Below are 15000 nucleotides of genomic sequence, written 5' to 3' on the forward strand. Positions count from 1 at the left end.
GCACGCCGTCGCCGGGACGCCGGCTGGCCCGGGCGGCGGGAGGCGGCCCTCGCCGCTCTCCTCGCCCGGGCGCCGGCGGCCGACGCGGTGCCGGACGCCTCCGGGGGCCCCCGCCGCGGGGACCCCGCTCCGTGCCTCTCAAGCTCGCCTCGGGGGAGGGACGACCCCTTCCCGGGCGGAGGTTCCGCCGCCGGGGGGGGGTATACCCTGCGGGCCCGAGCCCCGGCGCGATGCGGCATCGGGGGGGAGGGAGACCCTCTCGTCCTTGCCGGCACGGGCTCCAGAGCCCGGCCGAACGAGGGGGCCGCTCCCCGCCGGATCGCGCCTCGCCAGATCGATCGGGGGACCTACCGCGGTGGAAAACGTGGAATTGTGCCCTTAGCTCCGCCCCTCAGGTCCCAAGAGGGGTAGGCCGGGCGCGCATCACCCCGGGGTCCGGGGAACCTCGACAGACCGCCCGCCGAAGTTGCTCGACTCGCTCGACGTCCCAGCTCTCTGGCACAGGTGGCCGTTCGAAGGTACCCGGTCGCGATGCTGCGATACACTTTTATGAACGCGTACCACTCCGACATGCCCAGCTCGTGGAACTGTTGCCCGGATTCAGCTTTCAAATCCGATCTCATAGCGGTTCTCAGTTTCGAGAAAATCGTCAGGCCTGGAAGTCTGTCAGGGGACCCTTCCGGAGGCCTTGTCCGGGTTCGGTTGACCTTCCTGGGCACAGGGATCCGCACCTACCCCTGACCGACAACCAGACCTTTGACGCTTTTTTTCTCTCGCCTCCGTGGGGTCCGGGGGGACATTTTTCCGTCTGGCCCACCCCGGGGGGTCCAGGGGCATCGGGGGCCCTCGGCCGACCGGACGTCGTACTCGCTCGACTATGTCGAATATGTTGACGCTTCCCCTTCCCCGCCGCGGGGGGGTCCGCGTCGACGATCCTGTGCCCAAGGATAGCGCGCCCTGCCTGGGTACAGGGACCCGCGCCTCCCGCCCTGGTTCTCTGTCAAAAGTCCCGAGGCCTGGAGGTCTGTCAGGGGACCCTTCCGGAGGCCTCGCCCGGGTTCGGTGCACCCTGCCTGGGCACAGGGACACACACTTACCCCTGGCCGACAACCAGACTTTGACATTTTTCCGTCTGGCCCACCCCGGGGGGGGGGTCCAGGGGCATCGGGGGCCCTCGGCCGACCGGACGTCGTACTCGCTCGACTATGTCGAATATGTCGACGCTTCCCCTTCCCCGCCGCGGGGGGGTCCGCGTCGACGATCCTGTGCCCAAGGATAGCGCGCCCTGCCTGGGTACAGGGACCCGCGCCTCCCGCCCTGGTTCTCTGTCAAAAGTCCCGAGGCCTGGAGGTCTGTCAGGGGACCCTTCCGGAGGCCTCGCCCGGGTTCGGTGCACCCTGCCTGGGCACAGGGACACACACTTACCCCTGGCCGACAACCAGACTTTGACATTTTTCCGTCTGGCCCACCCCGGGGGGGGGGGGGGTCCAGGGGCATCGGGGGCCCTCGGCCGACCGGACGTCGTACTCGCTCGACTATGTCGAATATGTCGACGCTTCCCCTTCCCCGCCGCGGGGGGGTCCGCGTCGACGATCCTTTGCCGAAGGATAGCGCGCCCTGCCTGGGTACAGGGACCCGCGCCTCCCGCCCTTGATCCTTCTCAAATGTCCCGAGGCCTGGAAGTCCGTCAGGGGAGCCTTCCGGAGGCCTCGCCCGGGTTCGGTGCACCCTGCCTGGGCACAGGGACACACACTTACCCCTGGCCGACAACCAGACTTTGACATTTTTCCGTCTGGCCCACCCCGGGGGGGGGGGGGGGGGGTCCAGGGGCATCGGGGGCCCTCGGCCGACCGGACGTCGTACTCGCTCGACTATGTCGAATATGTCGACGCTTCCCCTTCCCCGCCGCGGGGGGGTCCGCGTCGACGATCCTGTGCCCAAGGATGGCGCGCCCTGCCTGGGTACAGGGACCCGCGCCTCCCGCCCTGGTTCTCTGTCAAAAGTCCCGAGGCCTGGAGGTCTGTCAGGGGACCCTTCCGGAGGCCTCGCCCGGGTTCGGTGCACCCTGCCTGGGCACAGGGACACACACTTACCCCTGGCCGACAACCAGACTTTGACATTTTTCCGTCTGGCCCACCCCGGGGGGGGGGGTCCAGGGGCATCGGGGGCCCTCGGCCGACCGGACGTCGTACTCGCTCGACTATGTCGAATATGTCGACGCTTCCCCTTCCCCGCCGCGGGGGGGTCCGCGTCGACGATCCTTTGCCCAAGGATAGCGCGCCCTGCCTGGGTACAGGGACCCGCGCCTCCCGCCCTTGATCCTTCTCAAATGTCCCGAGGCCTGGAAGTCCGTCAGGGGAGCCTTTCGGAGGCCTCGCCCGGGTTCGGTGCACCCTGCCTGGGCACAGGGACACACACTTACCCCTGGCCGACAACCAGACTTTGACATTTTTCCGTCTGGCCCACCCCGGGGGGGGGTCCAGGGGCATCGGGGGCCCTCGGCCGACCGGACGTCGTACTCGCTCGACTATGTCGAATATGTCGACGCTTCCCCTTCCCCGCCGCGGGGGGGTCCGCGTCGACGATCTTGTGCCCAAGGATAGCGCGCCCTGCCTGGGTACAGGGACCCGCGCCTCCCGCCCTTGATCTCTCTCAAATGTTCCAAAGCCTGGAAGTCCATCAGGGGACCCTTCCGGAGGCCTCGCCCGGGTTCGGTGCACCCTGCCTGGGCACAGGGACACACACTTACCCCTGGCCGACAACCGGACTTTGACATTTTCTGTCTGGCCCACACTGGGGGGGTCCGGGGGGACGGGCACCCTCGGCGGACCGCCCGCCAGACTGGCTCGACTCGCTCGACGTCCCAGCTCTCTGGCACAGGAGGCCGTTCTAAGATACCCGGTCGCTATGCTGTGATACACTTTTATGAAAGCGTACCACTCCGACATGCCCAGCTCATGGAACTGTCGCCTGGATTCGGCTTTCAAATACGATCTCATAGTGGTTCTCAGTTTTGAGATAATCATCATGTCTGGAGGTCTGTCAGGGGACCCTTCCAGATGACTTGCCCGGGTTCAGTGCACCCTGCCTGGGCACAGGGACACACACTTCCCACGGGCCAACCACCCGACTTTTAACATTTTCCCTCTTGACTCCGGGTTGGCGCGTCGGCACCACCCCGGGGGCATCGGGGGCTCTCGGCCGACCGGACGTCGTACTCGCTCGACTATGTCGAATATGTCGACGCTTCCCCTTCCCCGCCGCGGGGGGGTCCGCGTCGACGATCCTTTGCCCAAGGATAGCGCGCCCTGCCTGGGTACAGGGACCCGCGCCTCCCGCCCTTGATCCTTCTCAAATGTCCCGAGGCCTGGAAGTCCGTCAGGGGAGCCTTCCGGAGGCCTCGCCCGGGTTCGGTGCACCCTGCCTGGGCACAGGGACACACACTTACCCCTGGCCGACAACCAGACTTTGACATTTTTCCGTCTGGCCCACCCCGGGGGGGGGGGTCCAGGGGCATCGGGGGCCCTCGGCCGACCGGACGTCGTACTCGCTCGACTATGTCGAATATGTTGACGCTTCCCCTTCCCCGCCGCGGGGGGGTCCGCGTCGACGATCCTGTGCCCAAGGATAGCGCGCCCTGCCTGGGTACAGGGACCCGCGCCTCCCGCCCTGGTTCTCTGTCAAAAGTCCCGAGGCCTGGAGGTCTGTCAGGGGACCCTTCCGGAGGCCTCGCCCGGGTTCGGTGCACCCTGCCTGGGCACAGGGACACACACTTACCCCTGGCCGACAACCAGACTTTGACATTTTTCCGTCTGGCCCACCCCGGGGGGGGGTCCAGGGGCATCGGGGGCCCTCGGCCGACCGGACGTCGTACTCGCTCGACTATGTCGAATATGTCGACGCTTCCCCTTCCCCGCCGCGGGGGGGTCCGCGTCGACGATCCTGTGCCCAAGGATAGCGCGCCCTGCCTGGGTACAGGGACCCGCGCCTCCCGCCCTGGTTCTCTGTCAAAAGTCCCGAGGCCTGGAGGTCTGTCAGGGGACCCTTCCGGAGGCCTCGCCCGGGTTCGGTGCACCCTGCCTGGGCACAGGGACACACACTTACCCCTGGCCGACAACCAGACTTTGACATTTTTCCGTCTGGCCCACCCCGGGGGGTCCAGGGGCATCGGGGGCCCTCGGCCGACCGGACGTCGTACTCGCTCGACTATGTCGAATATGTCGACGCTTCCCCTTCCCCGCCGCGGGGGGGTCCGCGTCGACGATCCTTTGCCCAAGGATAGCGCGCCCTGCCTGGGTACAGGGACCCGCGCCTCCCGCCCTTGATCCTTCTCAAATGTCCCGAGGCCTGGAAGTCCGTCAGGGGAGCCTTTCGGAGGCCTCGCCCGGGTTCGGTGCACCCTGCCTGGGCACAGGGACACACACTTACCCCTGGCCGACAACCAGACTTTGACATTTTTCCGTCTGGCCCACCCCGGGGGGGGGTCCAGGCGCATCGGGGGCCCTCGGCCGACCGGACGTCGTACTCGCTCGACTATGTCGAATATGTCGACGCTTCCCCTTCCCCGCCGCGGGGGGGGTCCGCTTCGACGATCTTGTGCCCAAGGATAGCGCACCCTGCCTGGGTACAGGGACCCGCGCCTCCCGCCCTTGATCTCTCTCAAATGTTCCAAAGCCTGGAAGTCTGTCAGGGGACCCTTCCGGAGGCCTCGCCCGGGTTCGGTGCACCCTGCCTGGGCACAGGGACACACACTTACCCCTGGCCGACAACCAGACTTTGACATTTTTCCGTCTGGCCCACCCCGGGGGGGGTCCAGGGGCATCGGGGGCCCTCGGCCGACCGGACGTCGTACTCGCTCGACTATGTCGAATATGTCGACGCTTCCCCTTCCCCGCCGCGGGGGGGGTCCGCGTCGACGATCCTGTGCCCAAGGACGGTGCACCCTGCCTGGGCACAGGGACACACACGTCAATCGGGACTTTGTCGCTCAGCCTAAGAAGGTCGGCCTGAAGCACTGTCGTGCGTCCCGACGGGGTCCGCACACCCGCCCGCCGGTGCCGCTGCCTTCCTCTGGGTGTGCCCTCTCCGGGGATACCATGCGCGGGGTGTGCGAACCCTCCCGGGGGTCCAGGGACCGGTGCCAAACACCCCGCACACAGCGATCTCGACCTTGTCAATGTTACGCTCAGCCTACTTCGGGGCCACGCTGCACCGCCCGTGCGGGTTCGCGCACCCACCCGGTGGTCCCGCTGCCTTCCTCCGGGTGTGCCCTCTCCGGGGATACCATGCGCGGGGTGTGCGAACCCTCCCGGGGGTCCAGGGACCGGTGCCAAACACCCCGCGCACAGCGATCTCGACCTTGTCAATGTTACGCTCAGCCTACTTCGGGGCCACGCTGCACCGCCCGTGCGGGTTCGCGCACCCACCCGGTGGTCCCGCTGCCTTCCTCCGGGTGTGCCCTCTCCGGGGATACCATGCGCGGGGTGTGCGAACCCTCCCGGGGGTCCAGGGACCGGTGCCAAACACCCCGCGCACAGCGATCTCGACCTTGTCAATGTTACGCTCAGCCTACTTCGGGGCCACGCTGCACCGCCCGTGCGGGTTCGCGCACCCACCCGGTGGTCCCGCTGCCTTCCTCCGGGTGTGCCCTCTCCGGGGATACCATGCGCGGGGTGTGCGAACCCTCCCGGGGGTCCAGGAACCGGTGCCAAACACCCCGCGCACAGCGATCTCGACCTTGTCAATGTTACGCTCAGCCTACTTCGGGGCCACGCTGCACCGCCCGTGCGGGTTCGCGCACCCACCCGGTGGTCCCGCTGCCTTCCTCCGGGTGTGCCCTCTCCGGGGATACCATGCGCGGGGTGTGCGAACCCTCCCGGGGGTCCAGGGACCGGTGCCAAACACCCCGCGCACAGCGATCTCGACCTTGTCAATGTTACGCTCAGCCTACTTCGGGGCCACGCTGCACCGCCCGTGCGGGTTCGCGCACCCACCCGGTGGTCCCGCTGCCTTCCTCCGGGTGTGCCCTCTCCGGGGATACCATGCGCGGGGTGTGCGAACCCTCCCGGGGGTCCAGGGACCGGTGCCAAACACCCCGCGCACAGCGATCTCGACCTTGTCAATGTTACGCTCAGCCTACTTCGGGGCCACGCTGCACCGCCCGTGCGGGTTCGCGCACCCACCCGGTGGTCCCGCTGCCTTCCTCCGGGTGTGCCCTATCCGGGGATACCATGCGCGGGGTGTGCGACCCCTCCCGGGGGTCCAGGGACCGGTCCCAAACACCCCGCGCACAGCGATCTCGACCTTGTCAATGTTACGCTCAGCCTACTTCGGGGCCACGCTGCACCGCCCGTGCGGGTTCGCGCACCCACCCGGTGGTCCCGCTGCCTTCCTCCGGGTGTGCCCTCTCCGGGGATACCATGCGCGGGGTGGGCGAAGCCTCCCGGGGGTCCAGGGACCGGTCCCAAACACCCCGCGCACAGCGATCTCGACCTTGTCAATGTTACGCTCAGCCTACTTCGGGGCCACGCTGCACCGCCCGTGCGGGTTCGCGCACCCACCCGGTGGTCCCGCTGCCTTCCTCCGGGTGTGCCCTCTCCGGGGATACCATGCGCGGGGTGGGCGAAGCCTCCCGGGGGTCCAGGGACCGGTCCCAAACACCCCGCGCACAGCGATCTCGACCTTGTCAATGTTACGCTCAGCCTACTTCGGGGCCACGCTGCACCGCCCGTGCGGGTTCGCGCACCCACCCGGTGGTCCCGCTGCCTTCCTCCGGGTGTGCCCTCTCCGGGGATACCATGCGCGGGGTGTGCGAACCCTCCCGGGGGTCCAGGGACCGGTGCCAAACACCCCGCGCACAGCGATCTCGACCTTGTCAATGTTACGCTCAGCCTACTTCGGGGCCACGCTGCACCGCCCGTGCGGGTTCGCGCACCCACCCGGTGGTCCCGCTGCCTTCCTCCGGGTGTGCCCTCTCCGGGGATACCATGCGCGGGGTGTGCGAACCCTCCCGGGGGTCCAGGGACCGGTGCCAAACACCCCGCGCACAGCGATCTCGACCTTGTCAATGTTACGCTCAGCCTACTTCGGGGCCACGCTGCACCGCCCGTGCGGGTTCGCGCACCCACCCGGTGGTCCCGCTGCCTTCCTCCGGGTGTGCCCTCTCCGGGGATACCATGCGCGGGGTGTGCGAACCCTCCCGGGGGTCCAGGAACCGGTGCCAAACACCCCGCGCACAGCGATCTCGACCTTGTCAATGTTACGCTCAGCCTACTTCGGGGCCACGCTGCACCGCCCGTGCGGATTCGCGCACCCACCCGGTGGTCCCGCTGCCTTCCTCCGGGTGTGCCCTCTCCGGGGATACCATGCGCGGGGTGTGCGAACCCTCCCGGGGGTCCAGGGACCGGTGCCAAACACCCCGCGCACAGCGATCTCGACCTTGTCAATGTTACGCTCAGCCTACTTCGGGGCCACGCTGCACCGCCCGTGCGGGTTCGCGCACCCACCCGGTGGTCCCGCTGCCTTCCTCCGGGTGTGCCCTCTCCGGGGATACCATGCGCGGGGTGTGCGAACCCTCCCGGGGGTCCAGGAACCGGTGCCAAACACCCCGCGCACAGCGATCTCGACCTTGTCAATGTTACGCTCAGCCTACTTCGGGGCCACGCTGCACCGCCCGTGCGGGTTCGCGCACCCACCCGGTGGTCCCGCTGCCTTCCTCCGGGTGTGCCCTCTCCGGGGATACCATGCGCGGGGTGTGCGAACCCTCCCGGGGGTTCAAGGACCGGTGCCAAACACCCCGCGCACAGCGATCTCGACCTTGTCAATGTTACGCTCAGCCTACTTCGGGGCCACGCTGCACCGCCCGTGCGGGTTCGCGCACCCACCCGGTGGTCCCGCTGCCTTCCTCCGGGTGTGCCCTCTCCGGGGATATCATGCGCGGGGTGTGCGAACCCTCCCGGGGGTCCAGGGACCGGTCCCAAACACCCCGCGCACAGCGATCTCGACCTTGTCAATGTTACGCTCAGCCTACTTCGGGGCCACGCTGCACCGCCCGTGCGGGTTCGCGCACCCACCCGGTGGTCCCGCTGCCTTCCTCCGGGTGTGCCCTATCCGGGGATACCATGCGCGGGGTGTGCGACCCCTCCCGGGGGTCCAGGGACCGGTCCCAAACACCCCGCACACAGCGATCTCGACCTTGTCAATGTTACGCTCAGCCTACTTCGGGGCCACGCTGCACCGCCCGTGCGGGTTCGCGCACCCACCCGGTGGTCCCGCTGCCTTCCTCCGGGTGTGCCCTCTCCGGGGATACCATGCGCGGGGTGTGCGAACCCTCCCGGGGGTCCAGGGACCGGTGCCAAACACCCCGCGCACAGCGATCTCGACCTTGTCAATGTTACGCTCAGCCTACTTCGGGGCCACGCTGCACCGCCCGTGCGGGTTCGCGCACCCACCCGGTGGTCCCGCTGCCTTCCTCCGGGTGTGCCCTCTCCGGGGATACCATGCGCGGGGTGTGCGAACCCTCCCGGGGGTCCAGGGACCGGTGCCAAACACCCCGCGCACAGCGATCTCGACCTTGTCAATGTTACGCTCAGCCTACTTCGGGGCCACGCTGCACCGCCCGTGCGGGTTCGCGCACCCACCCGGTGGTCCCGCTGCCTTCCTCCGGGTGTGCCCTCTCCGGGGATACCATGCGCGGGGTGTGCGAACCCTCCCGGGGGTCCAGGGACCGGTGCCAAACACCCCGCGCACAGCGATCTCGACCTTGTCAATGTTACGCTCAGCCTACTTCGGGGCCACGCTGCACCGCCCGTGCGGGTTCGCGCACCCACCCGGTGGTCCCGCTGCCTTCCTCCGGGTGTGCCCTCTCCGGGGATACCATGCGCGGGGTGTGCGAACCCTCCCGGGGGTCCAGGGACCGGTGCCAAACACCCCGCGCACAGCGATCCCGACCTTGTCAATGTTACGCTCAGCCTACTTCGGGGCCACGCTGCACCGCCCGTGCGGGTTCGCGCACCCACCCGGTGGTCCCGCTGCCTTCCTCCGGGTGTGCCCTCTCCGGGGATACCATGCGCGGGGTGTGCGAACCCTCCCGGGGGTCCAGGAACCGGTGCCAAACACCCCGCGCACAGCGATCTCGACCTTGTCAATGTTACGCTCAGCCTACTTCGGGGCCACGCTGCACCGCCCGTGCGGGTTCGCGCACCCACCCGGTGGTCCCGCTGCCTTCCTCCGGGTGTGCCCTCTCCGGGGATACCATGCGCGGGGTGTGCGAACCCTCCCGGGGGTCCAGGAACCGGTGCCAAACACCCCGCGCACAGCGATCTCGACCTTGTCAATGTTACGCTCAGCCTACTTCGGGGCCACGCTGCACCGCCCGTGCGGGTTCGCGCACCCACCCGGTGGTCCCGCTGCCTTCCTCCGGGTGTGCCCTCTCCGGGGATACCATGCGCGGGGTGTGCGAACCCTCCCGGGGGTCCAGGGACCGGTCCCAAACATCCCGCGCACAGCGATCTCGACCTTGTCAATGTTACGCTCAGCCTACTTCGGGGCCACGCTGCACCGCCCGTGCGGGTTCGCGCACCCACCCGGTGGTCCCGCTGCCTTCCTCCGGGTGTGCCCTCTCCGGGGATACCATGCGCGGGGTGTGCGAACCCTCCCGGGGGTCCAGGGACCGGTCCCAAACACCCCGCGCACAGCGATCTCGACCTTGTCAATGTTACGCTCAGCCTACTTCGGGGCCACGCTGCACCGCCCGTGCGGGTTCGCGCACCCACCCGGTTGTCCCGCTGCCTTCCTCCGGGTGTGCCCTCTCTGGGGATACCATGCGCGGGGTGTGCGAACCCTCCCGGGGGTCCAGGGACCGGTGCCAAACACCCCGCGCACAGCGATCTCGACCTTGTCAATGTTACGCTCAGCCTACTTCGGGGCCACGCTGCACCGCCCGTGCGGGTTCGCGCACCCACCCGGTGGTCCCGCTGCCTTCCTCCGGGTGTGCCCTCTCCGGGGATACCATGCGCGGGGTGGGCGAAGCCTCCCGGGGGTCCAGGGACCGGTGCCAAACACCCCGCGCACAGCGATCTCGACCTTGTCAATGTTACGCTCAGCCTACTTCGGGGCCACGCTGCACCGCCCGTGCGGGTTCGCGCACCCACCCGGTGGTCCCGCTGCCTTCCTCCGGGTGTGCCCTCTCCGGGGATACCATGCGCGGGGTGTGCGAACCCTCCCGGGGGTCCAGGGACCGGTGCCAAACACCCCGCGCACAGCGATCTCGACCTTGTCAATGTTACGCTCAGCCTACTTCGGGGCCACGCTGCACCGCCCGTACGGGTTCGCGCACCCACCCGGTGGTCCCGCTGCCTTCCTCCGGGTGTGCCCTATCCGGGGATACCATGCGCGGGGTGTGCGACCCCTCCCGGGGGTCCAGGGACCGGTCCCAAACACCCCGCACACAGCGATCTCGACATTGTCAATGTTACGCTCAGCCTACTTCGGGGCCACGCTGCACCGCCCGTGCGGGTTCGCGCACCCACCCGGTGGTCCCGCTGCCTTCCTCCGGGTGTGCCCTCTCCGGGGATACCATGCGCGGGGTGGGCGAAGCCTCCCGGGGGTCCAGGGACCGGTCCCAAACACCCCGCGCACAGCGATCTCGACCTTGTCAATGTTACGCTCAGCCTACTTCGGGGCCACGCTGCACCGCCCGTGCGGGTTCGCGCACCCACCCGGTGGTCCCGCTGCCTTCCTCCGGGTGTGCCCTCTCCGGGGATACCATGCGCGGGGTGGGCGAAGCCTCCCGGGGGTCCAGGGACCGGTCCCAAACACCCCGCGCACAGCGATCTCGACCTTGTCAATGTTACGCTCAGCCTACTTCGGGGCCACGCTGCACCGCCCGTGCGGGTTCGCGCACCCACCCGGTGGTCCCGCTGCCTTCCTCCGGGTGTGCCCTCTCCGGGGATACCATGCGCGGGGTGGGCGAAGCCTCCCGGGGGTCCAGGGACCGGTCCCAAACACCCCGCGCACAGCGATCTCGACCTTGTCAATGTTACGCTCAGCCTACTTCGGGGCCACGCTGCACCGCCCGTGCGGGTTCGCGCACCCACCCGGTGGTCCCGCTGCCTTCCTCCGGGTGTGCCCTCTCTGGGGATACCGTGCCCGGGGTGGGCGCGCCCTGCCTGGGATGCAGGGACCCGCGCTTAGCCCCCCGGGCACGTCGATCGGGACTTTGTCAATTTTACTCTCAGCCTACGAAGGAGCTCCGCCGGGCCGCCCGACGGGGTCCGCCCACCCGCCCGGCGGTACCGCTGCCTTCCTCCGGCTGTCCGCTCTCCAAGGATCCCGTGCCCGGGGTGGGCTCGGCGGGGTCCGGTGGCCGTCGGGGAGCCGTCCCGCCCGCCCGCGTGTCTCCTGGGACGGCTCGGCCCCCCTCCGCGAGGGAGGCCGAGGGAGGGCGGCCGAGGTGCGGTCCTGCTGCGCGCACTCCGACGCCCGCGGCTTAGGGGAGAGGCCCGGGGAGCGAGGCGTGCCGACGCGGGACCGGAGTCTCGCGGGCAGCCTCGAGGACCCCGAGGGGCCTTGGGTCTCCCGCGCCTGGACGCGGTTGCGCTTCCTGCCGGACCGCCCGGCCGCCCCTCCCTATGCCCTTCGGGACCGCCGACCCCTCCGCCGCTCCGGGTTCCGGGATCCCGTGCCCGGGGTGGGCGCGCCCTGCCTGGGATGCAGGGACCCGCGCTTAGCCCCCCGGGGACACGCCGATCGGGACTTTGTCGATTTTACGCTCAGCCTACGAAGGAGCTCCGCCGGGCCGCCCGACGGGGTCTGCTCACCCGCCCGGCGGTACCGCTGCCTTCCTCCGGGTGTCCGCTCTCCAAGGATCCCGTGCCCGGGTTGGGCTCGGCGGGGTCCGGTGGCCGTCAGGGAGCCGTCCCGCCCGCCCGCGTGTTCTGGGACGGCTCGGCCCCCCTCCGCGAGGGAGGCCGAGGGAGGGCAGCCGAGGTGCGGTCCTGCTGCGCGCACTCCGACGCCCGCGGCTTAGGGGAGAGGCCCGGGGAGCGAGGCGCGCCGACGCGGGACCGGAGTCTCGCGGGCAGCCTCGAGGACCCCGAGGGGCCTTGGGTCTCCCGCGCCTGGACGCGGTTGCGCTTCCTGCCGGACCGCCCGGCCGCCCCTCCCTATGCCCTTCGGGACCGCCGACCCCTCCGCCGCTCCGGGTTCCGGGATCCCGTGCCCGAGGTGGGCGCGCCCTGCCTGGGATGCAGGGACCCGCGCTTAGCCCCCCGGGCACGTCGATCGGGACTTTTTCGATTTTACTCTCAGCCTACGAAGGAGCTCCGCCGGGCCGCCCGACGGGGTCCGCCCACCCGCCCGGCGGTACCGCTGCCTTTCTCCGGGGGGGTACGGTGGCCGTCGGGGAGCCGTCCCGCTCGCGCGTCTCCTGGGACGGCTCGGCCCCCCTCCGCGAGGGAGGCCGAGGGAGGGCAGCCGAGGCGCGGTCCCGCTGCGCGCACTCCGACGCCCGCGGCTTAGGGGAGAGGCCCTGGGGCCTTGGGTCTCCCTCGCCGGGACGCGGTTGCGCTTCCTGCCGGACCGCCCGGCCACCCTCCCTGTGCCCTTCGTGACCGCCGACCCCTCGTCGCGCATCTGGCGGCAGCCGCCGCCTCCGCACCGGCGCGATGCGGCATCTGGGGGGAGGGGGACCCTCTCGCCTTTACTGACACGGGCTCCGCAGAGTGGCTAGCTCCCTGCCGGATCGCGCTTCGTTAGATCGATCGAGGGACCTTCAAAGACGGATATAGCCTTCCGGACCGTGCCGTGGCGCGACTCGGCACCGGGGGGATCGAGACCCTTCGCCGACACGGGCTCCGGGGCCCGGCCGGACGAGGGGGTCGGTCCCCGCCGGATCGCGCGTCGAAACGACCGTCTGGGGATATTGCGAATGATGCCGTTCTCTCCGGACACATCTGGGGGAGCCCGCTCCGTGCCGCTCAAGCTCGCCTCCCGGGAGGGACGACCCCTTTCCCGGCGGGAGTTCCGCCGGGAGGGGGTATACCCTAAGGGCCCCCCCCCGAGCCCCGGCACGATGCGGCGTCAGGGGGAGCGAGACCCTCTCGCCTTCGCCGACACGGGCTCCGGAGCCCGGCCGAACGAGAGGGTCGCTCCCCGCCGGATCGCGCCTCGCCAGATCGATCGAGGGACCTTCAGAGGATGAAAAAAAAACGAGAAATTACGCCCATAGCTCGGCCCCTCCGGTCCAAAGAGGGTGCCGGCAGGGCACGCGCGCATCACCCCCGGGACCGGGGGACTTCGGCGGACCGCCCGCCGAAGTTGCTCGACTCGCTCGACGTCCCGGCCCTCTGGCACGGGTGGCCGTTCCGCTGCAACTCTTCCCAAGGACGGCGCGCCCTGCCTGGGTACAGGGACCCGCGCCTCCCGCCCTTTTAGCCTCTCTGGGTCTGTGCGTGTAAAGGGGACCCTTCCGGAGGCTTTGCCCGGGGACCGACCGGCCCCGGGTCGGGTACGCGAACCGGACCCGTTCCCCCCGGCATTCACCGAGGGAGAAGGCAGAGGTTCGTCCGCAGGGGAGCACACGCTCGGCCCTGGCGTACCCCGGGAGAGCAGCCGTGCTTCTCGCTCTCCTGCTATCCCCAGGCAGGTGGCCGTTCTGCGGTAGCCGGTCGCCATGCTGCTATGCAGTTTTATGAACGCGTGCCACTCTGTCATGCCCGACTCGTGGAACTGTCACCCGGATTCGGCCTTCGAATCCGTTCTCATAGCGGTTCTCGGTTTCGAGATAATCGTCAGGCCCGGAAGTCTTTCGGGGGACCCTTCCAGAGGCATTGCCCGAGTTCGGTGGACCCTGCCTGGGCACAGGGACTCACGACTCCCCCAGGGCTGACAGCCGGGACTCGTATTCTGTCAGGGGTACGTGTCGCCCATCCTGTTCCCAAGGACGGCGCGCCCTGCCTGGGTACAGGGACCCGCGCCTCCCGCCCTTTTAGCCTCTCCGGGTCTGTGCGTGTAAGGGGACCCTTCCGGAGGCTTTGCCCGGGGACCGCGCAAGCCCCGGGTCGGGTACGTGAACCGGCCCCGTCTCCCCCCCCCCCCCCGGAATTCACCGTGGGAGAAGGCAGGGGTTCTTCCGCAGGCGAGCCCGCGCTCGGCCCTGGCGTACCCCGAGAGAGCAGCCGTGCTTCTCGCTCTCCTGCTATCCCCAGGCAGGTGGCCGTTCTGAGGTCGCCGGTCGCCATGCTGCTATGCAGTTTTATGAACGCGTGCCACTCTGTCATGCCCGACTCGTGGAACTGTCACCCGGATACGGCCTTCGAATCTGTTCTCATAGCGGTTCTCGGTTTCGAGATAATCGTCAGGCCTGGAAGTCGTCCGGGTGACCCTTCCGGAGACCTTGCCCAGGGGAGGTGAGCCCTCCTCGGGTAGTCGTCCGGCCGGGTGCCCTCGAGAGAACCAGGGGGGGGGGCTTTGATTTTATTTTATTTTTTTTTTTCTTTCAAAGTCCCACCGGAAGTCTCACAGGGGACCCTCCGCGGGGGCATACCCGGCTATGGTGCGCCCTCCTCGGGTAGTCTGACCACCTCTCCCCCCACCTCTGCGGAATTTTTATTTTATTTTTTCTCAATTTTATGCTCAGGGCAACCTTGCTCTAGCGTGCGAGACTGGCCCTCCAAACTCTCTCAAGTTTCCAACGCCGCCTTCCCCGGAGCCCTTGCCCGGGGAAGGCTCGCCGAGGCCCGGGCTCGTGCCATGCCTCCTCCCCCTGCGGAGAACCGGGCCCGGGGGACCTTGGCCGTTTCCCCCCCCCCCCCACCCCCCCCCCCCGGAGGTCCCGCCGGGGGCCTCCCGGAAGAGAGTACCCGGGAAGGGTGCACCCTGGCCCGGGTAAGCCGGCAGGCTCGTCCCCCTTCTCGGGAAGCGGCTCCTCGCTGAACGCTGGCGCCTCCCGGTGTCCTCTTTGGGGTACCGCGTGCTTCCCTTCTACCCCCGTCCTTCGGC

Source organism: Hyla sarda, unplaced genomic scaffold (genome assembly GCF_029499605.1).
Source record: "Hyla sarda isolate aHylSar1 unplaced genomic scaffold, aHylSar1.hap1 scaffold_218, whole genome shotgun sequence".
Classification (NCBI taxonomy): Eukaryota; Metazoa; Chordata; class Amphibia; order Anura; family Hylidae; genus Hyla; species Hyla sarda.